Here is a 26755-nt window from a genome sequence, read left to right as displayed (position 1 = left end):
TTTAGTAGTTCAGTGCCTGTAACAGGAGAGTCTGTTTTCACACCAAAATTCTTTCATCCAATAAAAATATTTTCATTTTATGTATTTTTTAATAATGCAACCAGTATTATTTTTATTTTTCCAGTGTCAGCTCACAGTAAAATAGATTTCTCACTTTGGGTCAAGGTGAAAAAGCACTGAATTCCTACTTTGTGTTATTCCCTTTTGTTGACCTAAAACAGGAACAAAAATCCTTTCAATCAGCTCTCCCAACACATTGACAAAGCCTGTTGTTACCTGTGGGTTGATATTAAACCCAGAATCCATTTTGTTTGATTGCCTTTACCTGTCTGCCAATGACATTACTTATAATGATCATTATACTTGTCCTTTAAGTTTTTCTATATAGACCAGTGTTTATGGTTATTGAATATGTATAAGATAATTGTTAATACTCTTTTGATGGCTAAGGTAAATGTTATACTAGATGTCAAATAAAAAAAATGAGACCAACAGCAAAACTAGGATCCTGATGATTCAAAGGATAGAGATAATCCGAGTGTTTTTCTTAATGAAGACAAAAGATTCGACTTTCTTTGTTTTACCTGCTCTCCCCTATTTGGGAAAAATCTGGCCTCAACTCAGATCCCATGGCTACAGTATTGCCTGATCCCCAGTGGTCAATAAGATTGACTTCCTAGGAACGAGCCTTGCACCTGGTTATAAGGTTGGTCACCAGTGCATCTTTTGGATGGATTTATGACCAAAACGGGGAAGTGTGGAAGAAAAGAAGAGATTCCATGGACAGTTCCCTCACAGAGTGATGTGATCGTAAATTCCTAACTGGGCAGGCTGTGATGGTGGGTAGTTATGCCCAGATTGTATAATGTTTTTTAGAAAAGCATTTCTCTTCCCCTTTTGCAAGCCCTGTCCACTGTTTCTGTGCATCTAGTAACCTAGTTAACACACCTTTGAGATAGGTAGCCATCCTCAAGAAAGCACAGAATTGTGTTACTGTTTCATAATCCAATTCCTACCTTGCTTTCTTCCAACTCCATGTCCGTTCCCTCCTTAATGTCAGATGCATAGAAGAAGCCGCAACACTTGTTCTCAGGAGCACTTGAGATCTGGCTCTCCAGCATATGTCATCAGTTTGGCTCAAATAAACTCCTATGAAAATTCAAAAATAATCTTCCTATTTTTTTATCAATTGAATCCATCTGTTCCCTGAATTGAGCACCTGATGGGCTCTGGGTACACCAGGTGACTGAGACAGAACAGTGGCTGGCCTGGAGAAGCTCATTTTCTATTTCAGGATGATGGTAGAGGGAGAGGAACCTAGATTTGCAAGTGGGCAGTGATGACAAGAATGATAATGAAAACAGGAACCAAGGTTAAAATACCACAAAAACTAGTAAGGTCAACCCTGGGGCTTTCCAAAGAAGGCTTCCACAGATGGAGTGAAGTTTTGGTTCCATCTCAAAGGCCTGGCAAGAGTCTTGCAGTCAGGAAAGGGGGCGCTGAGAACACCTGTGAAGGACAGCAAAGGAATAGCACAAGGTAAGGGAAGCAGGTTTCAAACCCAACAGAATGTGTGGGCAACAGCATGAGAATCCATGCGGCTAGAGTACCCAGGGCAAAGGTCAGGAAACTTTTGGGCTGAGAGAGCTATGAACGCCACATATTTTAAAATGTAATTCCATGAGAGCCATACAACGACCCATGTACATTAAGCATTATCCAATAAAAATTTGGTGTTGTCCCGGAGGACAGCTGTGATTGGCTCCAGCCAACCATGAACATGAGCGGTAGGAAATGAATGGATTGTAATACATGAGAATGTTTTATATTTTTAACGTTATTATTATTTTTATTAAATATTTGTCTGTGAGCGAGCCAGATGCAGCCATCAAAAGAGCTACATCTGGCCCTGGCCGGTTGGCTCAGCGGTAGAGCGTCGGCCTGGCGTGTGGGGGACCCGGGTTCGATTCCTGGCCAGGGCACATAGGAGAAGCACCCATTTACTTCTCCACCCCCCTCTCCTTCCTCTCTGTCTCTCTCTTCCCCTCCCGCAGCCGAGGCTCCATTGGAGCAAAGATGGCCCGGGCGCTGGGGATGGCTCCTTGGCCTCTGCCCCAGGAGCTAGAGTGGCTCTGGTTGCGGCAGAGCGATGCCCCGGAGGGGCAGAGCATCGCCCCCTGGTGGGCAGAGCGTCGCCCCCTGGTGGGCGTGCCGGGTGGATCCCGGTCGGGCGCATGCGGGAGTCTGTCTGACTGTCTCTCCCCGTTTCCAGCTTTGGAAACACACACACACACACACACACACACACACACACACACACACACAAAAGAGCCACATCTGGCTCACGAGCCATAGGTCCCGGACCCCTGACCTAGGGGAAAGTGGTAAGAGGTGAAAAATAAGAGGGAGACCATCCCATAGGTAAGTCGCAGGGGTGGTAGGCTCCAGGATGTACTGTACAGATTGTACAGAGAACACTGCCGGCAGTGAGGACAGGCAGGAGAGAGTGAGAGCGCAGAGAGGTGAGAGGGAGGTCGTGAGGTATGCCAGTAAGCATCAAGGAGGGGAGGAGAGGTCATTAGAAATCCTTCTAAAATGTAAAATACTATGGGAAATCACAAAGAGATATTTATTATTGGTAATGTTATCTGTCCTACCTTGAAGTCTGTTGTGGCATTGCATCTCCCGTTCAATAAGTATTTTGCGTGGCCAATCTAATGCACAATGCCATCCACAGCAGGTATGTGCTACTGCCAGCCTGCCTCCTCACGAGGTCTCAGGATCGATTGTGAAAGCTTGTCTGTGGGACAAGCTTGTCTTAGTCTCTTTATTGTCATTTTAAAAATTTATTCATTATATTTTTTAGAGAGAGAGAGGAGAGAGGGAGGGAGAGAGAGAGAGAGAGAGAGAGAGAGAATGGGGGGGAGGGTGGAGCAGGAGGCATCAACTTCCATACATGCCTTGACCCAGGGTTTCGAACCGGCGACCTCAGCGTTCAGGTCATCGTTTGATCCACTGCGCTACCACAGGTCAGTTGTCTTACTCTCTTTAACCACTGTAAAATAAACTAAGATCGACCATTTGGTTTTCTTTATCCTGCAGAAGACGATGAACTTAGCTTCTAACACAAAAGAAAACGTCCACACATGCTCCGTGGGATTGGTAGAACGGTGAAATGTAAAGGATGCCGGGATTCTGCAGGCTTCTCGCTTAGGTGCAGGAATGCTTTGCCGCGGCATTTCCGGTACTCCAGGCTTGCGGTAACATGCAATCACATTCGACTTTCTTTTTACCTTCATTATAAGGAACCAAGCGGTACTTCTGATTAGATTGGTAAACATTTGTAAGTAGACATGTTTGGATTTGACAGTGATTTAACTAACGACCTGTGCTAAATCCATCAATGACACAGCTGAGGAAATCATTCTAGGGAGACGTTTTACTGTCCTTCGCTGCTCCCCGGGCCGGAAGCCACAGGAAATAGTGCATTGTGGTGTGTATTTCCCCGCAGGATTTCTTGTGTCGTTCATTGTGCAGAATTTTTCTTTCCAGCTGCCTGTAGTTCACATTTTTGTACTTACTTTTCCCTCCTGGATAATTTGATGAAGTCAGTTCCTTAGAGCTAGAAAATGTCTTTTTATTTTTTTGTAAGATCAGGGTTTTTTTTTGTGTTTTTTTTTCCACCTCAACTGAGAGATAAATTTGATTAAACAGAAGAGATTTAAGTAGCCAGAATTAATTAATCTGACATATGAAATAACCATGCTTGCAATATGAAATAGTTATAAGATAATTTTAATAATCTAATAGGATATGTGGTTTTGGCTAAATGAAAATAAGGTCTGTCAAATTTGGAACCGTTTAAGATGTAGTAAATGGGGTCGTGGAAAATAAAAATAAAAACCACCCTTTTTCTGAGAGAGCCTCACTATTATTTTATTAAGGTATGGTTTTTACTTTAAAGTTTCTTTGCATTTCTTTTCTTTTCTTAGTTGCCAGCATCCTGTATTGGAGAGTGAAACATTCCCCACACTCTTAATAAATGGGAAAGTAGTGGAAGAGACTGCTTTTATGTCAGAAATACTATTCTCATGTTAAATGACTGTGTTTTACAATAACTGTCAGTGGTTCTTCAACCCTGCCTGTGCATTAGAATTATCTGGAGTACTTTAAAAAAAAGAGCAGCGAAGACGCCACCCTCAGAGTTACTGACTTGATTAGTATGGGGCAGGGCCTGGCTGTTCACAATTCTTAAAAACTCCCCAAGCCGACTCCCAGCAACAGCAGAGGTGAAACCGCTGACCTCTGTGGTCTTTCATGCAGGTATTCCCAGGCGCTATCTCAGCCTGCTGAATCTGACTTCCCTATCGCCCGCTGAAGGGCAGCTTCGGATGGGATAACTGTGACGTTCACCTGCGGCAGTCTCAAAGGGCGGGGTTCAAGATGATTTACTAGGGCAGGGGTCCCCAAACTTTTTACACAGAGGGCCAGTTCACTGTCCCTCAGACCTTTGGAGGGCCGGACTATAAAAAAAACTATGAACAAATTCCTATGCACACTGCACATATCTTATTTAAAAAAAAAAACAAAACGGGAACAAATACAATATTTAAAATAAAGAACAAGTAAATTTAAATCAACAAACTGACCAGTATTTCAATGGGAACTATGCTCCTCTCACTGACCACCAATGAAAGAGGTGCCCCTTCTCGAAGTGCGGCGGGGGCCGGATAAATGGCCTCAGGGGGCCACATGCGGCCCGCGGGCCTGTAGTTTGGGGACCCCTGTACTAGGGTGTAGGAAATGTATGAGGACGCCTGTCTCTATTTTTCCTTCTCGTTCTCTGACAACATCTGTCTTTAGAATACTTTATGCTGCACATACTTTATTAGTACAATAGACTTTTTTCTTCTCTTTTTCTTTTTTCTTTTTTCAGATGAGGATATGCCATTAAAATGTTCACCACCTCTGAGATGAGCAGAATATAAAGCATCCTTTTCCCATTACCTAGGTTTCAGTGCATTGCCATCACCAAGCGCAGCTCAGATGTTGGCTTTTGTGCCTACTGATACCTGCAGAGTCTTTAAAGGCTATGGTGGAGTCTTCTAGGATGTCTGTCCTCTACGCCACTGCCCCAGAAGAAGCAGTATTATATGAATAGTCACAGAATATGCATATCTCTTGCCAGATCTCTGCCCTTTCATAGTTCCTGATAACTGCCTCATGCCCTGGCCCCTTCTCAGAGTAATAGTTTCTCTCACCCTTCTGAGTCACTCTATAACGCATAAGCGCTTTTGGGGACAGTGACAGGACAGGCTTTCGTGTGGAAATATCTTCAAACTATCTTCTTGATATTAGGGAATATAGTAATATATAATAATTTTAAGACATATAATCATTATGGTTATTTAAAAAGAATAGGAGGAATTCTTGTTTTTTAAAGGTTAATACTGTAATATTTGCCGATGGAATGAAACAGTATATGGAATGAGCTTTAAACTAATACGAGAGTATATTTAACCACATTAATTAAAAAAAATCATATGAGAGGGGGAAAATAGGTGGAGGTTGAATGACGCATTAAGTAACCAGCGTTTGACGATTATTGATTCAGAAGGGGTGCACGAATGTCATTATTCTATCCTGCTTGCTTTATGGCTATGTTTAATTTTCTGTATAATTTGGATATCCCAAACTGCAGCACTTGGGCCTGAATTATTTCAGATGTGGCCCTGGCCAGGTAGCTCAGTTAGAGCCTCGTCCTGAAACACCAAGGTTGCAGGTTCCAGCCCTGGTCAGGGCACATACAAGAATCAACCAATGACTGCATTAATAAGTGGGACAACAAATCAAAGTTTCTCTCTCTCTCTCTCTCCTTCCTTCCTTTCCTCTTTCTCTAAAATTAATCAATCAATAATTAAAAAACAAAAAGAACAGAAAACAGTTTCAGATATGGCCTCAGGCTGTGTTCTACGGCGACTTCTGCCCCTTCTGGGCTGTCTTTCCCCTTCCACTCTATTCTTGCCCGCCCCCATGTCTGTCGTCTGTCTTCCAACCTGCTGCTGACCCTCACTTTCTATCAGTCAGCATCCCCTTTTCTCCTCTCTTTCATCTGCCTACATGCTTTTCCTATCAAATAATTTTTTTCTCTGCCTTGCCCCAAATCGCCTTCAGACATCAAATATGTACTCAAACTGAGTCATGCTCTCTGACCATAGCCCCCCCATCCCCTCCAGGGGTCTCCAAACTTTTTACACAGGGGGCCAGTTCACTGTCCCTCAGACCATTCGAAGGCTGCCAAATACAGTGGTCCTCTCACTGACCACCAATGAAAGAAGTGCTCCTTCTGGAAGTGCGGCGGGGCTGGATAAATGGCCTCAGGGGGCCGCATGCGGCTTGTAGGCTGTAGTTTGGGGACCCCTGCTAACCCCTTCCCCCCTCCTGCACTCCCCTCCCCCCCTCTTTGCCTGCTGGCCAGCCCACAGCACAGCCTCCTCTGCCTATTTCTGCTCTGGGGGTGAGTGTGTCAACAGGTCCAGGAGTGCAGCTCCCCTCCCCTCACTCCTCCTGGGGGCTAATTCTCGATATCCTGCTCCAGCCTGAAGTCTCACCCCGTGTACCTGCCTCTCCCAGCCTCACGTCACAGTCCTGCATGAGGGGATTTTAGACACTTGCAGATGGCAGGGGGGGTGGGTAGGTGACCTTTCTGCTTCCTCTGCTAGGCCCAGTGGAAACCACCTCCTGTCTTGTCTCCCTGAAATGGGAAGTCTAGATGAAGGTTTCAGAGTTTCTGCTGGGGGAATTTTTAGGATGTCTATTGATTTTTCTGAGGTTTATACTCTTTTAAGATATCTGAGTTGTCACGAAAGTCCCTAAATCATTTATCTTCATTGTTGGAATGACTCCCTCATAGTCGGAGAATTTCGGGGTTTTCAGGTAACTTGCATACGTGTAACCTCATTGGCGCCATCACACATTGCTCCCCCCTGCTCTGCACGTTCTACCAGGACAGGTGAGAAGGCCCCTCGCAGCCCCTCCATTCCCTCCACTGTCTGGATCCTGGCTTTTTTCCTAACAGCTTTCTGGTTCCCCACCCCTAGCATGACTATTAGATGTTACATCAGCATTTCCTTTTCCTCCACTGCTCCGAGACCCAGCTCGGGGACCACACTGGGCAGCGTGAACAAGCCAGCATGGTGGTGTTGGCAGCCGCATGCGTCTTGACCTCTAGCTCAGCCTGGGCTGGGGGTCCGAGGGGAGGGGCTGAAGCCAGGAGCGGGGAGAAGAAACCACTGCTGCTCACTTTCTCTTCTCCCTTCGCACTTACAATTTTAGAGCAACCAGAGGCACATCTTCCTCTGTAAGTGAGGCCTGCACTTCAGCCTGTGTTTCAAGGGCGCCAGAAGCATAGGACCTTTCTAGCTGCACCTGTACCCCCCTGGACTGAGACCAGATAAAGGGAGGAAAAGGAGGAGGCCCTAGGGCAGTGCAAGGCAGTCCTAGAAAGAGGGGGGGAAAGAGAGAGGTGAGCAAAGAGACAGGCAAAGAGAGAGAGGAGGAGAAAGGAAAGGAGGTGGAGGAAAACATTTATTCTTTTATCTGTTTATTTTAGAAGAAGGCTAGATTAGCCTGTGCCTTCATTAAAATGCATTTCACAGACTTTTTTTTTTTTTTTTAAAGATTTTATTTATTGATTTTAGAGAGAAGAGTGAGAGAGAAGAAGAGGGGAGGAGCAGGAAGCATCAATGCGTTGCTTGTCGTATGCGCTTTGGCCAGGCAAGCCAGGTGTTTCAAACCTGCATCTTCAGCATTCCAGCTCGACGCTTTCTCCACTGCACCACCACAGGCTGATGAGATATTTAAAATGTTCAAATGGCAGGTGAGCTATTGATCTACTAGGATTCTATGGGCAAAATGAGCCAATTCTCTAGATACTTGCTAAGCAAGAAGTTCCTGAAGAAACAGTCATTTGTTGACCACATTTATCCAAGTTCACTTCACAAAATTTCCATCATATATTTCATGTAATTTTTATTTCCTATTAGTTTGCCGTTTTGACTGTTTTCCAGGCCATTGAAGGTAATTGCCTACAGCTCTTTCTTTTTGCCTGTACAGACAAAGTCTATGTGTTGATTTATTTGATTCATTTTTCTTGCATAAATCCTGGTAGGACCACATAAACAACACTTATCTGTCTTATTGCAATGGTGGTGTGTCTACTTGACAAAGCCCAAGAAATACAGAAACAGTACAAAAAAGACAAATAAAAGACCCGCCCCTGTGAGAGAATGGTCATTCCTATGTGGTATGCATCCATTCCAGACAGCCTTCTACACCCGTATCCATCGCTCCCCGTCTCCTTCCCCCAGTAGGGACCATGGTGTCCATTCCACGCCGCACCATTCTTTTTATCCAACATTACGCCATAGACAGAGTCCTACGGACACAACAGAATTTTTACAGTATAAATTTGGTTGCAGCCTAACATACAGAAAATTGCGCACATTGTAATTCTGAAGCTTGATGAATGCCCACAAAGTAAACACACCCATGTAACCAGTGGGACACAATAGGCACCTCAGAACAGAACATACTGGCACCCCAAAAGCTTCTCTCACACCCCCTTAAGGCACTATGCTTTCATCTCAAGTGTTACCGCTATTCTGACTTCTGTAGCATGAACTCCACTCCCTCTCCATTCTCATGTTGAACTTCATATAAAAGGTATAGTTATAAAATAAATGGCATATTGTAAAATATAAAAGCTACAGTTGTAGGGTTTTTGTTTGTTTTTGGTCTAGCTCTTCTCATCATGATTGTGAAACTCATTACATTTTTGATTATAGGTATAGTTTGCTCACTGTAATTGAGGTACAGTATGCTGTGGTATGCATACATCACAATTTATTTAACCGTTCCATTTCTGATACTTTTGTGTTATTCGCCCTTCCTGAGCTATTATGAATAGTGCTGCTATGAACATCATTGCACATAGCTACTAGTGGACACATGCACTCCTTCCTCTGATAGAAAATGGACTATTGGGTTATGTCATAGGCATAGATTTAGCTTTACTAGATAGTGCCAAATGGTTTTCCTAAATGGCTGTACCAATTTATACTCTCACCGGTAATATATAGGGCATCCGCGCATTTCACATTCTTGCCAACGCTTGAGACTTTCAACTTAAGAAGGCAGGCCATTGAAGGTAATTGCTTTAAACTCTTCTTTTACCTAGACAGGTAAGGCCCATATATTTATTTATTTTTGTATAAATTCTACAGGAGTATATCGATCATCTTTATTTTTTTTATTACCATGATGATATAGTCTCTTAAAGAAATCCAAAAAAATTTTGGTCATTTGGATGCGGGGGAGGTTCTTGTGGTTTTCATTTTCATTTCATATGTTTATTGGATACAATCAAATGAGATCATATGTTTCATTTGAATACCCTGTTTTGTAAAATGCCTGTTCAAGTCATTTGCTTATTTTTATCTCTTTTTATTTTATATTGACTTATAGGAGTTCTTTATATCTTTGGATGAGTCCTTTGTCAGATATGTACTGCAAATATCTGCTTTCACTCTATGGCTTACCCTTCTTTCTGAATGCTGATCTTTCGTGGGACAGAAGTTCTTAGTTTTGATGTAGCCCAATTTAGCAGTATTTTCTTTTATGGTTAGTGCTTTCTGTGTCCTGTTTGAAAAATCTTGGCTTGCCTGACCAGGCGGTGGTGCAGTGAATAGAGGGTTGGACTGGGATGCAGAGGACTCAGGTTCGAGACCCTGAGGTCGCCAGCTTGAGGGCGGGCTCATCTGGCTTGAGCAAAAAGCTCACCAGCTTGGACCCAAGGTCGCTGGCTCCAGCAAGGGGTTACTGGGTCTGCTGAAGGCCCACAGTCAAGGCACATATGAGAAAGCAATCAATGAACAACTAAGGTGTTGTAACGAAAAACTGATGATTGATGCTTCTCATCTCTCTCTGTTCCTGTCTATCCCTATCTATTCCTCTCTCTGACTCTCTCTCTGTCCCTGTAAAAAAAAAAAAAAAAGAAAAAAAAAGAAAAAAGAAAAATCTTGGCTTATTTTAAAGCCACAAGGATATTCTCTTATGCATTCTTCTAAATATCATACATTTTACCTCTCATCTTATATCTACAATACATCCAAAGTTAATTTTTATGTATAATTTAAAGTAGATTAAGATTTTTTCATGTTATATATCTAATTAACACAGTATCATTTTTCAAAAAGGCCATTCTCTCCTCACACAACCTAAGTTTTACAGCATTTCATCATATAAACATGCCACTTAACAGGTTGAGAAAGCATTTTAATCGAGCATTTTGTGTATTCCTCCTTGATATTTGGCCTGAGCGACTTCCAAAAAAAAACACCCCCAAACCCCCCATAAACAAAAAAATTGCAGGAATGAGTGAGGTACTTTATAAAGGCTAAATCTTGAGAGTTTAGAAACTACCGAGCATTTGTTAAAATATGATTGAAAATTCTTAGTTTTTCTGAGTTGACTTTCACAATGCAAAATAAAAGGCAGACTTTAAAAAGTGAATTTTGCCTGGAGTCTTGTTTCCATCAATACTTTTGGGAGCTTAGGTTAATTTTAGTTAACAGTGATGCTGTTCTGATTTTATTAGATGTACATTAATCAACTGAATAATGAAGTTACTATTTTCTACTTTGAAGACCAGTTTGGGGAGTATAACAAATATACTGTAGCAAAGGAAACTTGGTTTGAGAGTGAATTATAAATGTTAACATTTATTGTTATTATGCTACTAGCATTCATTTTCTCAGTGACTTATTTTGTGGCCTCTTTATTGAGATGACTCATAATTTTAGAGGTATTAGAAAAATGGAAAGTTATGAAGAGTTATTTGACAAAGATGGCTATAATCAAAACTTAGCTAGAAGTGAGTTCTGTCTATTCTCATGATGTAAGTGTGAACTTTCTGATTGAAAGTTAACATTTTCATAGGGTTAGGACAAGCGTTTTGCATGACTGTATTTATTAGAATAAACTTGATCAGGAAACATCAAGTTCTTCAAGTGGAATTTAAATATTATGAGATAGCCTGTCCTGTGGTGGCATAGTGGATGGAGCATCAACCTGGAACGCTGAGGTCACAGATTCAAACCCTGGGCTTGCCAGGTCAAGACACATATGGGAATGTGATGCTGCCTCCTCCAGCCCCCCTTCTCTCTCTCTCTCTCTCCTCTCTAAAATGAATAAAAAATATAAAAATTAAAAATATAAATATTATAATATAGCTTGGTATGGGAAGAACTTGCTATTAGTCTTATTTTAGCTACTGGGAGACTGTCGATGGAGTTAATTAACTTCTGACATGGATTTTTCCCTCTTTATTAAGTGTCTATATTATTATGAAGTCTAATGTATTTTATTCTTGAATAATTAATCTAAAAGTGCCTAATACTTCTGCCGTTTAAAATGCTTGTACTCCAAATAAGCAAGATAGGTTTGCAATGAATAAGCTTAATTGTTTTGAATTTGGTTGAACAGAAATGATTAATTTTAATTTTAGAAACCTAATTAATCTTTTGGTGCATAAAAATGCATTCAGATTGGGCTTTAACTTTTAGTAATTAAACTTCTTATTTTTCGAAAAACTTAAATTAGTATATATTTACACATACTTATCCTTTCATGTATTAATCCATTTTAGTCCTGTTGAGATGATTTTATGGTGAATAAAGGTGGTGAAATTAGGTTGATTGAGACTTTTGCACCCTTTCTAAAATTGAAATTGAAATTGTTGAGGTGACATTGGTTCACAAAGCCAGAAAGTTCACAAAGCTAGAACATCATCTGCACACCGCGCACCTACTAGGCCGAGCCAAGCCTCTTTCTGTGCCCACTTCCCCCTTTGTCCACGTCCACCTGTAGCCCCGCCCCCTTTCCTTCTGGCCATCACCACACTGTTGTCTGTGACTGTGTGCTTTATATCTGTATGTTCTATGGGTAATCCCCTCACCTTCTTTCATCCTGTCCCACCCCACCGCCCCCCTCCGACAGCTGTCAGTCTGCTCCACGTGTCCATGCCTCTGTTTCTATTTTGTTTTGTCAGTTTATTGTATTCATTAGTTTCCACCTATAAGTGAGGTCATATGCTACTTGTCTTTCTCTGGCTGGCTTATTTCACTTAGTATAATACTCTCCAGGTCTATCCATGATGTCACAAAAGGTAAGATTCCCTCTTTTTTTACAGTTGAATACTATTCCATTTTGTAAATGGACCATGGCTTTTTTTTTTTATCCATTCATCTACTGATGAACATTTGGGCTGTTTCCAAATCTTGGTTATTGTAAACAATACTTCAGTGAACACAGGGTGCATAGATTCTTTCAGATTAGTGTTTCAGGATTCGTAGGACATATCCCAGAAGTGGGATCACTGTGTCTGAAGGCAGTTTTATTTTTAATTTTTTTGAGGAAACCCCATAATGTTTTCCACAGTGACTGCACCAGTTGCATTCCCACCAACAGTCGCATTCCCACGAACCTCTTTCTCCACACCCTTGCCAGCACTTGTTGTTTGTTGATTTATTGATGATGGACTTTCTAAAAGGCATGAGGAGATTCTCATTGTGGTTTTAATTTGCATTTCTCTGATGATTAGTGACATTGAGCTTTTTTTTTTTATATGTCTATCAACCATCTGTATGTCCTCTTTGGAGAAGTGTCTATTCAGGTCCTTTGCTCATTTTTTATTTGGGTTCTTTGTATTCTTGGTGTTGAGTTATATAAGTTTTTGTTTTTTGTTTTTTTTTTTGCTTTTAGAGAGAGGATAGAGGGAAAGAAAGGCGGTGGCAGGTGGGTGAGTTGGGGGAAGAAGCATAAACTCATAGTAGTTGCCTCTCTTGTATGTGTCTTGACCAGGCAAGCCCGGGGTTTTAAACCGGTGACCTTTAGCATTCCAGGTTGATGCTTTATCCACTGCGCCACCACAGGCCAAACAGGCTTGTTTTTAAACTTCATAAAAAACTTCTTAAAGGGTCAGATAGTAAATATTTTAGGCTTGCAGGCCATTGTTTATGTTGTGACCACTCAACTGTGCTGTTTTATATCAAATTGTGTTTCGCTGAAATGTTATTTACAGAAACGGGCAGCCAGCAGCAGGCTATATCAACCCCCAGGTTGGGGTAGGCTTGACTCTGGTGGTTGCTTGAGCCTCATTGCTAGGGTGTGACCCTTCTGAGTTCTCTTCTGAATGACCTTGGTGTTTAACCAGCTCTCGCCCTTCTGCCTGGTTGAAACTCAAAGGTCATCCTGCCTGGAGTTGTGTAAGTTCTTTATATATTCTGGAAACTAATCCCTAATGAGATGTATCATCGGCAAATATGTTCTCCCATACAGTGGGTTGTCTTTTCATTTTGTTGACGGTTTCTTTTGCAGTGCAAAATCTTTTTAGTTTTTGTAGTCCTTTTATTTTTTCCTTTGTTTCCTTAGCCCTAGGAGACATATCAGCAAAACTATTGCTATAAAAGATGTCTGGGATTTTACTGCCTATGGTTTCTTCTAGAATTTTTATGGTTTTGTGACTCCTTTTCGGTCTTTTATCCATTTTGAGTTTATTCTTATGTGTAGTGTAAGTTGAGGTCTAGTTTCTTTTTTTTTTTTTTTGCAAAACCTGTCTAATTTTCCCAACACCATTTATCGAAGAGACTGTCTTTACTCCATTGTATGCTCTTGCCTTGTTTTTTACAAATATTAATTGACCATTAAGGCATGGGCTTGTTTCTGGGCTCTCGTTCTGTTCTATTGATCTATATGCCTGTTCTTATGATAGTACCAGGCTGTTAGGATTACAATGACCTTGTAGTATAGTTTGATATCAGGTATTACGATACCTTCAACTTTGTTCTTCTTTCTCAAGATTGCTGAGGCTATTCAAGTTATTTTTTGGTTCCATATAAATGTTTGAAATATTTGTTCTAGATTTGTGACATATGCCATTGATGTTTTAATAAGAATTGCACTGAATCTATAAATTGCTTTGGGTAGTATGGACATTTTAATGATATTAATTCTTTTTTAAAATTATTTTTTAAAGATTTTTATTTATTCATTTTAGAGAGAAGAGAGAAAGAGAGAGAGAGACAGAGAGAGAGAGAGAGAGAAGGGAGGTGAGGAGCAGGAAGCATCAACGCCCATATGTGCCTTGACCTGGCAAGCCCAGGGTTTCGAACTGGCTCCAGGTTAACGCTTTATCCACTGCACCACCACAGGTCAGCCTGATGTTAATCCTTTCAGCCCATGAACACATATATGTTTCCACTAATTTGTATTCGATTTCTTTTTTTAATGTCCTATAATTTTTCAAGTGCAGATATTTTATCTCCTTGGTTAAATTTACTCTTAGGTACCTTATTATTATTTGCAATAGTAAATGGGATTGTTTTCTTAATGTGTCCTTCTGATAGCTCATTATTGGTATATAAAAATGCCACTGATTGCTAAAGATTAATTTTGTATCCTGCTACTTTGCTGAATTCATTTATTAGATCTAGTAGCTTTTCAGTGGAGTCTTTAGGGTTTTTTATATACAGTATCATGTCATTTGTGAATAGTGACAATTATCCAATTTGGGTGCCTTTTATTTCTTCTTGTTGTCTGATTGCTGTGGCTAGGACTTCCAATACTATGTTGAATAACAGTGGTGAAAGCGGACATCTCTGTCTTGCCCCTGATCTTAGGGCAACACATTTAGTTTTTGCCCATTGAGTATGATGCTGGCTGTAAGTTTATCATATGTGGCCTTCATTATGTTAAGGTATGATCCCTCTATTTCTACTTTGCTGAATATTGTTATTATAAACAGATGCTGGATGTTATTAAATGCTTCTTCTGCATCTTTGATATGATCATGTGATTTTTATCTTTAATTTGGTTTATGTGATGTATCATATTTATTGATTTGTGAATACCGTACCAACCTAGCATCCAGAATAAACCCCACTTGATCATGGTGTGTGATTTTTTTACTGTATTGCCAGATCCAGTTTCCTCTAATATTTTGTTGAGGATTTTAGCATCAATGTTCATCAGGGATACTGGCCTGTAATTAATACTGGCCTATAAAAGTCTTTCTTCCTTTGAATTTTTTGGAATAGTTGGAGAAGGGTAGGTGTTAGTTTTTGACTGTTTGGTAGTACCATATTCACCTGTAAAGCCATTGGTCCAAATCTTTTGTTTGCTGGCAGTTTTTTGATCACTGCTTTACTTTCATTAGTTGTAATTGGTTTATTTAGGTTTTCTGATTCTTTTTGATTCAGTTTTGGAAAGATTGTATGTTTTTAGGAATTGATCCATTTCACCTAGGTTATTCAATTTGTTGGCATGTAGTTGTTCATGGTATTTTTTTTTTTTGTATTTTCTGAAGTTGGAAACGGGGAGGCAGTCAGACAGACTCCCGCATGCGCCTGACTGGGATCCACCCGGCATGCCCACCAGGGGGCAATGCTCTGCCCATCTGGGGTGTTGCTCTGTTGCAACCAGAGCCATTCTAGCACCTGAGGCAGAGGCCACAGAGCCATCCTCAGTGCCTGGGCCAACTTTGCTCCAATGGAGCTTTGGCTGTGGGAGGGGAAGAGAGAGACAGAGAGGAAGGAGAGGGGGAGGGGTAGAGAAGCAGATGGGTGCTTCTCCTGTGTGCCCTGGCTGGGAATCGAACCCGGGACTCCTGTATGCCAGGCCGACGCTCTACCACTGAGCCAACTGGCCAGGGCCATGGTATTTTCTTATAACCCGCTGTATTTCTTTGGTGTCAGTTGTTACTTCTCCTGTTTCATTTCTGATTTTATTTATTATGATTCTTTCTCTCTTTTTTTCTTGATGAGTCTGGTTAAAATTCTGTCAATCTTATTTATCTTTTCAAAGAACCAGCTCTTGGTTTCATTGCTATTTTGTAATTTTTTTGTCTCTATGACATTCATTTCTTCTTATTGTTTCCTTTCTTCTACTTACTCTGGACTTTGTTTGTTTGTTGTTGTTGTTTTCTAATTCTTTTAGGTGTAAGGTTAGATTGTTTATTTTAGATTTTTTTTCTTGATCTTTGAGGTAGCCCTGTAATGCTATGAACTTCCCTCTAAGACTGCTTTTACTGTGTCCCTTAGATTTTGGGTTGTTTTGTGTTCATTTTTATTTGTTCACAGGTAATATTTAATTTCTTCCTTGATCTCATTGTTAAACCATTCATTGTTTGATAACATGGTATTTAGTCTCCATGTTTTTGAATGGTTTTCAGTTTTACTTATTGTAGTTGATTTCTAGTTTTGTACCATTGTGATTCGAGAAGATGCTTCATATGATTTTAGTCTTCTTGAATTTGTTAGACTTATTTTGTGTCTTAGTTTACTGTAGTCTATCTATGAAAATATTTAATGTGCACTTTAGAAGAATGTATGTTCTGCTGCTTTGGAATGAAATATTTTGTAACTATCAATTAAATTAATCCGATCTGGTGTGTCATTTAAGGTTGCTGTTGCCTGGTTGATTTTTTTGTTGGATGATCTATCTATTGATTACACTGGGGTGTTAAGATCTCCTGATATGACTGTATTGCTATCTGTCTTTCCCTTAATGTCTACCTAGATTTTCTTTATATACTTAGGTGCTCCTATGTTGGGTGCATATATATTTACAAGTGGTATATCCTCTTCCTGAGTTGATTCCTTTAGTATTATATAATGACCTTCTTTGTCTCTTGTTATGACCTTTGTTTTGAAGCCTATTTTGTCAGATATAAATACTTTTTTTGTTTGTTTCTTTTCATTTACATGGAATATTTTTTCTATCCCTTCACTTTCAGTCTGCATTTAACTTTTATTCTGAGGTGGGTCTCTTGTAGACAGTATACACAGGGTCATGTGTTCTTACCTATTCAGCTACCCCATCTCTTTTGATTAGAGCATTTAATTTAATTCATATGTAAAATCATTGTTGATAATAACTTATTTATTGCCATTTTATTCTTTATTACCATGTTTCTCTCTCTCTTTATTTCTTTTCTTTTTTCTACTTCCTAAAGCAGGCCCTTTAACCTTTCTTATAATACTGGTTTGGTCATAATGAACTCCTTTAGCTTTCTTTTTTTTTGGTCTGGGAAGCTCTTTATTTCACCTCCAATTTTAAACGATAACCTTGGTGGATAAAGTAGTCTTGGTTGCAGGTCCTTGCTTTTCATCACTTTGAATATTTCATGCCAGTCCCTCTGTCCTGAAGTGCTTTTGTTGAGAAGTCAGCTGACAGCCTTATGGGAGCTCCCTTGTAGGTATTTAACTGTCTTCCTCTTGCTGCTTTTAGATTTTCTCTTTGTCTTTAACCTTTGCCATTTAAATTGTGACATATCTTGGTGTGGATCTCTTTGAGTTCATCTTGATTGGGACTCTCTGTGCTTCTTGATGTTGTGTGTTTTTCCTGCACTAGCATAGGGAAGTTTTCAGCCATTATTTCCTCAAACAGATTCTCTTTCCCTAGCTTGCTCTCTTCTCCTGTGGCATGGATGTTGTTATGCTTGATGTTGTTATGCTTGACGTTGTCCCAGAGGTCTCTTACACTTTCCTCATTTACAAAAAAATTCTCTTTTCCTTTTGATGCTTTGCTTGGATGCTCACTGTTACTCTCTCCTCTGAATCACTGATTCGGTCCTCTGTTTCATGTACCCTGCTGTTGATTGTTTCTAGTGTGTTCTTCATTTCAGATATTGTATTCTCTATTTTTGACTGGTTCTCTTCTATGGTTTCTATATCCTTTTTAATACTTACCATCTCTTTGTTTAAATTCTCACTGAGATAGTCCAATCTTCCCTTAAGGCCCTTGAGCATCCTTAAAACCATTGTTTTAAACTCTGCACCTGGTATTTTGGTTGCTTCTATTTCATTTAATTCTTTTTCTGGGGATATCTCTTGTTCTTTCATTTGGGTCATGCTTCTTTGTCTCTCCATTTTGTCTCTATGTATTATGTAGGTCATTTATGAATCTCAAAGTTGTTCTGATGGCATTATGATGAAGTGTCTTGTCAGGCTCAGTGGCACAATGTTCCAGATCCCCTGCGCTCTGTGTTCCGGGAATGTTTCCTGTGGGTTGTGTGTATCCTCCTGCTATAGTTGAGCCTTAAATTCAGTTGGCCTTGTCATGGGTGGAGATAACCTTTCAATCTGGCCAATTATAAGGGTAAACCTCAATTATTGTGTATGAGATGCTGTGCAGGGGCTGCCCCTGGGAGGTGGGGTTGTTCCCAACACAATCTGGTGATTGCAAGAATCCCCCTTTGGGAGTGCCCTTGTGTGGCTAGTTGAGTCAAGCTCTGCTGTGATCTGGAGTCCACTACTGGTTGTGCTGGTTCTGGGGCCACGTGGGTGAGGTTCAGGTACAGGTCAATGTCAGATATTGTGTGCAACTGACCTTGGACTGTTTTTCTGGAGTTACCATGCTGTCCACTTTTTATGGCTGCATCTACTGGGCCAGGGTGTGTCTGGGAGGAGGCAAGCTGTGTATTAGAGTCAACTTCCTCCCACATAGAGGTGGTGACAGATCTGTAAAAGGACCAAGACTCCCTGAGGTCTGCCTCCACCTTTCAGCTACTCCACCTCTCCCTAGTGTTGCCTGGTCTTCCTCCAGAGACATCTAAAGAAAGACTGTAGAATGGGCCCAAGCTGGCCCTGAACCCCTTCTACAGACTGTGAACTTGGTAGGGCAGAACAACCAGGGTGGGGAGGATAGGGCTAGTGTGCCCCCTACTTGGGGATCATGTAGTTAGGCACAAAATTAAGGGAAAGTGGCTCCTACTCCAGAACCAAACCACTCAGTCTCTGCCTAAGTCTCCAACTCTCGCTCCCCCAAGAAGAGCTGCTGTAGGTTCAGGTTAGGGGCAGCCAACCATCCCCTCTGCTCAGCTGCCCCAGGGTCAGGAGGACAGGTGAAAAGAGTCTCCCACTGAGAGTGATGCCAGCTGAGCCCACAGAAGGGTGATAATCATTTTATCCCTGTCCTAGACAATAGTCTCCTAGGGACTAACAACTTTGACTGCCCCAGCTGTGAGCTGGTTTTCCTCCCTCCCATGGAACTGAGCCCAGTGGGATGGGGTATTCAGGGCTTGACAGGGATGATCCAAAAAATCTTCTGTTGGGGATGGTGCTTGCAAGCCTCTAGGAACGGGGGCCAGCACTTTTTCCTCTTCCCAGGGTGGTATGGGCTGAGCTGCCAGGGAAGATAGCAGTGCTCCTCAACCCAGCACACACCCCAGCACTTGCCCATCTGGGACCTGGACGAAAGCTTTCCTGGGAGACATGGTCTGAAAGTTCCAGCTCTACCCAGCCCTCTCGTCCCCCCGCATGACTGAACTCAGCAGGACGGCATGGCCACACGTTTCAACAGGTGGCGGGAGGGGCGCGGGCTAGGTACTTAGGGTGAGGGAAACTGGCCCTCTTTCCATAGCCACACGGTTTAGTCACTGTCTGAGTCCTTGCCAAAGGCCTCCCCAGAAAGAAGTGCCCCCAAAGTCACTGCTGGGTGCAGCCAGCAGACCCGAGTAGGACAGTGTGGCCTCGCCAGCAGCTGGAAATGGGGCGGTGCACTGCTCAGGTGGGTGCTGTGTCAATGGGAGTGCTTGTCTCTAGGGAGACGGGGTCTGGGTCTTCCAGGCAAGCTGAGTGCTCACTGATTTTCTCCCCCAGATGCTATGCAGGCTCCTCTTCCTGACTCTGCTACTCTGGGTTGGGGATCCCTGTGTGGGGATTAGACCCCATGCTCCTGGGGGAAGTTTTGCAGCCATGATGTCCCTCTAGTGTCTCAGCCCTGCAGGGGGGCCAGCCCTTTCCACAGCTCTGGCCTCCTTACCAATTTCTATGTGGCTTCTTCTGTAAATTCTTGGCTATAACATTTCAGTTGCAATAGCCTTCGGTTGGTTATTCAGGTTGATTGCTCTGTAATTTAGCTGTAAATCTGGTATGGGTTCAGAAGAAGTGAGTGTAGTTTCTACCTACTCTGCCGCTATCTTGAAATTTAGAGTCTTGCGCCCTTTGCTTTCATGCGTACAAACAAAAAGTACTCAGTATTTTCAAAAATCATATCCCTTTATTTATTTTGATGCTTCCACTGAGAAAAATGTAACTGGAAGCTGGAGGTTACCACAGCAAAGCATGTAGGTTGTAAAGAGTGATTTAGATCAGAGCTTCCCAAAGTGTGTTTCACAAAATACTGGTTCACAGAATTTAAGCAACGTTGTGTTCAAACAGAACAACACACACACACAGTGGTCAAATTAAGTTGAGAATAGAAGTTAACCGGGTTTTCCACACACTGAGTCATTCAGGGCATTTAACGTGCTGTTATACGAGTGCCCAGGTGGTGGTGGTGGTGGGGGGTAGAGGGTGGGAGTCATGTAAGAGCAGCTGTGTTTTCCAAATTGAGACATCAAGGTGACTACATGGTTTGGAACAGCGTTTCTGGAACATTCTTCAAGAAATATTGGTTTATAAAACCTGCTTCACCCTGAGGTTACCAGTTCAGTCTAGCCCCTGACTGCACCCCGCAACTCCCCAAAGATCTCAAGTCTAACATGCACCTGAGACTTTTGGTGCTTTTCTCGGCCTTATATTCCTGACTGAAAAGTCGGCATCATCCTGGTTTTTCTATGGGTTGATCTGAGTCCCCTTCTCAGCCCTGAACTAGATCCTACCTAGTCCCTTCCTTCCTTCAGCAAACGCTTGTGGGCTCCTGCCTCTCCCTTAGCCGGGAACAATCTTGCCCACGACGTTCCTGGGCATGACTGGCTCCTCGTCAGTTTTTCGCTTCAGTCCCGCGATGTGACCACTTTTATGTTGCTCTTCCCCTCCCTTACTCGTCTTTAGCATCTGGCACCACTTTAGCATCTTCATGGCACTTGTCACTATCTGCCAATATTTCTTTATGCATTTATCGCTTTGTTCATTGTTTGACTTATCCCCACTGGACCTTAAGCTTCAAGATACCAGGGACTTTGTTTCTCTTGTTCTTTATATTCGCAGTTCCTTCAACTGCGCACGACAGACGGTGGGCCCTGGAAAGGGCCCGCCCTTGTGGTCGGGATGTGCCTTCCAAAGGGAGAGGGACACGAACATGGCATGCCACGTGTTACACGCTGTCCTAGAGGGAACCGTTTGCTGTCATGGGGCCGCCAATGGGGCACTCTGCTCTTGGGCAGCAGTGGTGAGGCGAACAAAGATGTCATAGAGGACTTTGTACAGGCACCTTCTGAACTGGGTCTTAAAGGCCAAGTATACGTTTGTGGTAAAAAAAAAAAAAAAAAAAGCCCCTGCAGAGGCTGAAGTTGAGTTAGATGATTCAGAAACATGCTCGAGGTCCAGGGAGGCCAGGGCAGAGCGGAGGAGTGGGGCCGGCGAGGCTAGCTGGAGAAACAGGGACGGACTGGGCGGCTGTGCTGAGGAGTTGGCCCCTTCTGCTGCACATGGCGGGGGGCAGTACAATGGGCAGGACTGTGTCCTTCAACTTCGTGTTCTACTTCTGCCGGCAGAAATGATGGTGGATAGGATGGCGAGATCCCATAGGTGGGGAGGCCAATTGGAACCCTTTGAAACGTACAGAACTAATTAGCCCTTAAGAGACCTACCCGGCACTTTGTCCTTTCCTTCCTTTGCCCATAGTTGTGGCTTTGGTGGAAGACATCCTTTCCTCTGTCTCCACACGCTCCAGTGCCACCTGTTGTTTGAGGCGCAGCTTGGATGACTGAATACGGGCACTGTGGGTGACAGAGAACCAAGCGATAACGCTGGCTCTGTTCCTGAGGGGCCATGGCAGGAGATGATGCTGATCATTCGTGCATTTGCTTGGGGCGTTTGGGACGATACAGAACTAGTCAGTGTTTTGTTGTTACCTCCATACCAGACACTGTAGGAAATGCTACATTTACAAGGATTATCTATTTCATCCTCACAACCACCAGCACGATAGCTTTATATGATGGATTAATCAACTGAATCACAGTATTATTAAGTTGTTCAAAGAAACACTTCCGTTAATAAAGATCAAACGTGGAATCTTGGAGGGTTGACACTGGAATCCTTGTAACAGCATTAGCTTGTAAAGAGCATTAGCTATGGGTCAAGAGACCTTGATTCTAGTTAATAATTAATAGTGACCATAGACCCAGCTCATTAATGGAGTAAGATAGGTGTTATCACCCCTATTTTAATAGTAAAGCTGTTGTGAATTTGAGGGTTTTAATTCATTGTACAAGGCCACGCAGCTTGGGATTTGAACCCAGGCCTCTCTGATTCCAAAGTCAATGATTTTCTCCACTTGGAAATAAATGCTCTTCCTGGCAGCTCTGTTACTGATTCACCTGGATGGTCCGTGACTTTAGACTCTGCGGTCCCAGCTCGGTCATCTGTGAGACGGCAGCACCGGGATGCGTGGCATGGAGGAGCCGCGCTGCGCTCCGCTCTGCGATCTGAGAGCGTCCCGGAGCTCCACTGGCTTCCTCCCTCGTTATTCATCTTCACTGCGTTGGGCTGGATTCGCCCCTTCGAGTAGTGAAAGGAAGGAATATGAGTAGAGACAGCCTGGACAGGTAAGCGGCTGGGAAGGGGGGTGGGGTGGAGCGCACAGGGCTGGCTCCCAGCCAACTGGACACTGACGAGGGAATTGAGGTGATGACAAGCTTGAAACCAAGTGCCATGCAGCCCTGGCTGTGGAGGCGACCACCGGGGAAACGGTCACGGAGTGTCCAGGTCGTTGAGAGGCCCTGTGAGAATCGCGAGGGGATAACAAAAGGTGTGTCAGCAACCAGTGCATGTGGCAGGGGCTGTGGGGAGAGCGCTGAGAATGGGACTCAGTGAAGCCAAACCAGGACTTAGTGGATCGTCTGCGGAGACAACATTGTGCCGAGAATAAAGGTGGAGAAAAGCAGGTCAGTTGGGTGACACCTGATCAAGGCAGCCTGTCTAAAATGGAAAGATCACATGCCATCTGGGGACATTTCCTTGGAAATGCGTTTGCAGCGAACCCAGGCTGTAGGAGATAAATCGCCGGGAATGCTTTCAGCAGGAGATGCAGGTCACGTTTATTATATCGTGTTTATTTGGGGCTTTGAGGGTGACAATGAACAATTTGCCGCCTTTGAATTTTCATGTCAGGGAAACAAAAGCTTTTTTTTTTTTAATTTATTCATTTTTAGAGAGGAGAGGGAGAGACAGAGAGAGAGAAGGGGGGAGGAGCTGGAAGCATCAACTCCCATATGTGCCTTGACCAGGCAAGACCAGGGTTTTGAACCGGCGACCTCAGCATTTCCAGGTCGACGCTCTATCCACTGCGCCACCACCGGTCAGGCAAAACAAAAGCTTAAAAGAGGAGAAAGGGTGACATTTGAAGGGAGGGAGGGAAGAAGAAGCTTCATTGGCACTTGATAAAGAAAAAGAAGTAGGAAAACAGAATCCTTGTGGGACAATTCACCTGCAATGCAACCGTGATAGAGCGTTAGAACGAAAGGCCTCGCTCAAGAATCCTGGGGCCTCTGCAATTGCTTAACTATCTCTGTCTGAAATACGGAGGCAAAGCTTTTAAAAGAACAAGTCATAGACCCAGGAACATTCCTGTGCTGGAGTGCTCTTTTGCATTATACATTTAACAAGGTTCAGTTCTCTTTAGAAGGGTGAACCTTGTCAGATTTTCAAAACTGGGGCCAGTCATTGGAGATCTCTAACTCATTATCTTTCGGTCTGATTTTCTCCACCTTGAATAAGGCTAATTTAAGCACAGCATGCTTACCATCTATAGGAGAGACGGATTACACACCAATTCATGTTAAATAAGAAAAAGATTGGCGATATTTTAACATGTAGATAAAGTGATAGGAAGATATAATTTACATTTCTAGGGTCCCACATGCTTTGGAATGAACTTCTGTGAACGTGTGACCTGTGATAACGACATAACCAACCCATTTTTGATGTCACAACCAGGACTCTGTGAAGATAAAAACAGGAAGAAAGAAGATGTTTTAGGGTGAATGATGACAAAATGCAAAATAGTTCTCAAGAGGCCAATGCATTAATATATAGTAAGGTAGAAACTTGAGACTTCACAGATGGTAAAGTGTTTGGGAGAATATGGAGCCTTCCTTAAGCAAAGGAACACACAGAACACAGTGCCCAATGCCCAGTGGGCCCTCAGTAAACCTGCCTTTTCCTCCGCTAAGGAACACGGGGAAGGAGAGGCCGTGGGCTTTCTTATTCACACTTTCATCGGCCCGAAAGACTGAAGTTACTGCAGGGAAGAGAACCCGTGTGTCCAGAACCAGGTCAAATTCATTGAGGAAAAGGGTGAGCAAAGGAGGCTATAATATCTACTGAGCATCTACTTTGCTCCGGGCACTTGACTATGCGTCAGCCGTTTTATTTCATGCTCGCGACAGTCTAGTCTCCATTTTGATGAGACGGACAAGTGTGAAAATCAGTCTGAAGTCATACAGCTGCTAACAAGGCCAAGTTGGGGCTTGTTTCAGATGCACCTTGCGTTCTCTCTTAGACTATCCAAGCTTTACTAATCGTGTCAGTCATTCAAGGGCCGCCCTGATGCCAGAGGAGGTGGGCGCTGCAGGAAGATCACCTGGCTGACGCACTTCAGGGCTGATGTCCAGACGTCACTCACTCCCGCCCTGACGTGCCTTTGAGTCAGGCAAGAATAATACTGTTTTTCTTCTTGCAAAGATGATATGAGTCATTCAAATCTACAGACAAATAAAAAGAAGAAAATAAGAGAAGTCACCGAAATCTTGCCACCCAGAGATAAACAGGGTTAATATTTTTATTATGTCTTTTTAATGCTTTTTTTAATGTTTATATATTTGTAAATATTAGGTCTACACAGAATATATATTTTACAAAAAGTGTTTACAAGGTAACCTATATATTTGAGATGCAAACTGATTTTTGCTCAGTTAGATGTCATGGGAACGAAGTGTTTTCTACCTTAAAAACTATTAGGACTGATACTATAACAATACTTTTATAAACAATTCCATTTGCGTCAATGAAAGTGTCATGATATATACTAAATCTATTGAGAGTGTCAGAGGAGAAGTTAAACTACCAAGTGTTCACACTATTTATAGCTTCTAAAATAGCATTTATCATGTGAAGCATACTGGCCTAATCTCACACAGATTTGATGTCCAACGCTCAAAATCAGCACTGAAAGGGCTGGGTACACAAAACCCAAATGTGTTTCCTTTGCAAGTGGAATTTTTATATACTTCCAGTCAGTGCAAAGACCACAAGAGTAACTTCTTTTGGGATAATATGAAACCTTAAATTATGTGATTACTTTAGTCTGGCTGAGAAAAGCAATATTCAAGGGACACTAAGACACATACTATTCACCCTCCCTTCCAGGCAACTCGGTGCTGTCCTTGGGTCGACAAGGTCTTGAGGCTGCCGTGCATTCACACGTCCTGAAACACTGACTTCAGTGAGGAACCCCGTAGGAAGCATGGATGTGACTGTCACCCTTACGTTTGCTGCAGTATATTTCTACCCTGAGGACCGCGTGTACCACACCACCTGATGCTCCCAACATTAAACTCTTTGGGAGAATTTTAGATTTTAGTGCCAGAAAAAAAGAAAAAAAAGTGTCGTGCTGAGAAACTCATGAAGCGTACTTCTTCCTTTACCAAAATAACAGCATTCTGAATGGTTGTGACCCCTATCTTCACCATCACCAGCCAAGAAACTCTGAGCCAAAGCAAATAAATTATGTTAATAACGTTAACATGTTTGCAGTTTCCTTCTTTGTGGTATTGCTTTCGATTTCCATTTATTATCCTCATTGTTATGTTTGTATAGAAAGGACAATCCTTCCATTTCTTTTTTCTTAACTTAGAAGGCTAAAGCACATATCTTTCTGTGAAAGGAGTGTAATATTCTAAATACTATATTTTACCAGAATAATTTATTTTGTTCATTTCAACTTGCTGCGTGTACAATCTCTTGGATTTTCTCTTGCTACTTGGAATTTGGAAAAGGCATCAGGATGTAGCTCGCTGTGGCCCTGTTTTTAATACTCTTCCCTGGCCACTAATGAGCCCTCCTGACCTAAAGACTAAAGCTTCTCTTTGGCTCAGAGAAATTTTCTTCTCGAATTTCTTTGATGACTGCTTCCCCTTCATCTGATCTGTTTTCTCATGCAGCTAACTTTTCCTCGGAATTAAACACTTGTAAGGTGGCCAGCTCATCCCAGTTTGCTTGGGACTTGGCCGGGTTTATTGCAAACCGGGACAGTTGGTTAACCTACCCTTCGCTAAGCTATTGTCCCTAAGAATAGTGGTTTCCTAGCTATTTATAGTAACAGAGTAGGTTTCCATGTGTCATTGCTAATCCACTGTGGACTGATTTTTTGAAAATGTAATAAAAAAATGCAACAAAAATGAAATAAAAAGGACATAAGAATGCAGGTCTCGTGGGAAGATCGTTAGGAGGTTAAAAGACGTACAGTTACTCTGCCCGGTGGCTCCGGAAGTCGTAAGTGCTGTCTCTGGGTTTCTGCAGGCAGCGGGTGAGATCTGGTGTCAGCCTGGGGCCTGCACGTTGAGTGGCCCTGCTCTAGGGTTTCTCTCCTCGGCCCTGTCATCTCTCCCATCTCCTCCGCTCCGCACACAGCTCTCCCCGGCCGGCACTAGATGCCTCCTTTGTGTTCCAGATACCCCGTGACGTTGAGC

The 26755-nt window shown here is 42.5% G+C and overlaps 1 long non-coding RNA gene across 1 annotated transcript; it reads left to right on the top strand.

Moving 5' to 3' along the window:
• The first annotated feature begins 7725 nt into the window (after window positions 1-7725).
• On the top strand, window positions 7726-25800 carry LOC136311999 (uncharacterized). The gene is made up of 3 exons (XR_010726861.1): window positions 7726-7879; window positions 22368-22612; window positions 25434-25800. It is a non-coding gene; the product is annotated as an uncharacterized lncRNA (long non-coding RNA).
• The last annotated feature ends 955 nt before the right edge of the window (window positions 25801-26755 follow it).

The sequence above is a fragment of the Saccopteryx bilineata genome, chromosome 8, assembly GCF_036850765.1.
Source record: "Saccopteryx bilineata isolate mSacBil1 chromosome 8, mSacBil1_pri_phased_curated, whole genome shotgun sequence".
In the NCBI taxonomy this organism is placed as follows: Eukaryota; Metazoa; Chordata; class Mammalia; order Chiroptera; family Emballonuridae; genus Saccopteryx; species Saccopteryx bilineata.
This window is presented reverse-complemented; position numbering and strand designations above follow the sequence as displayed.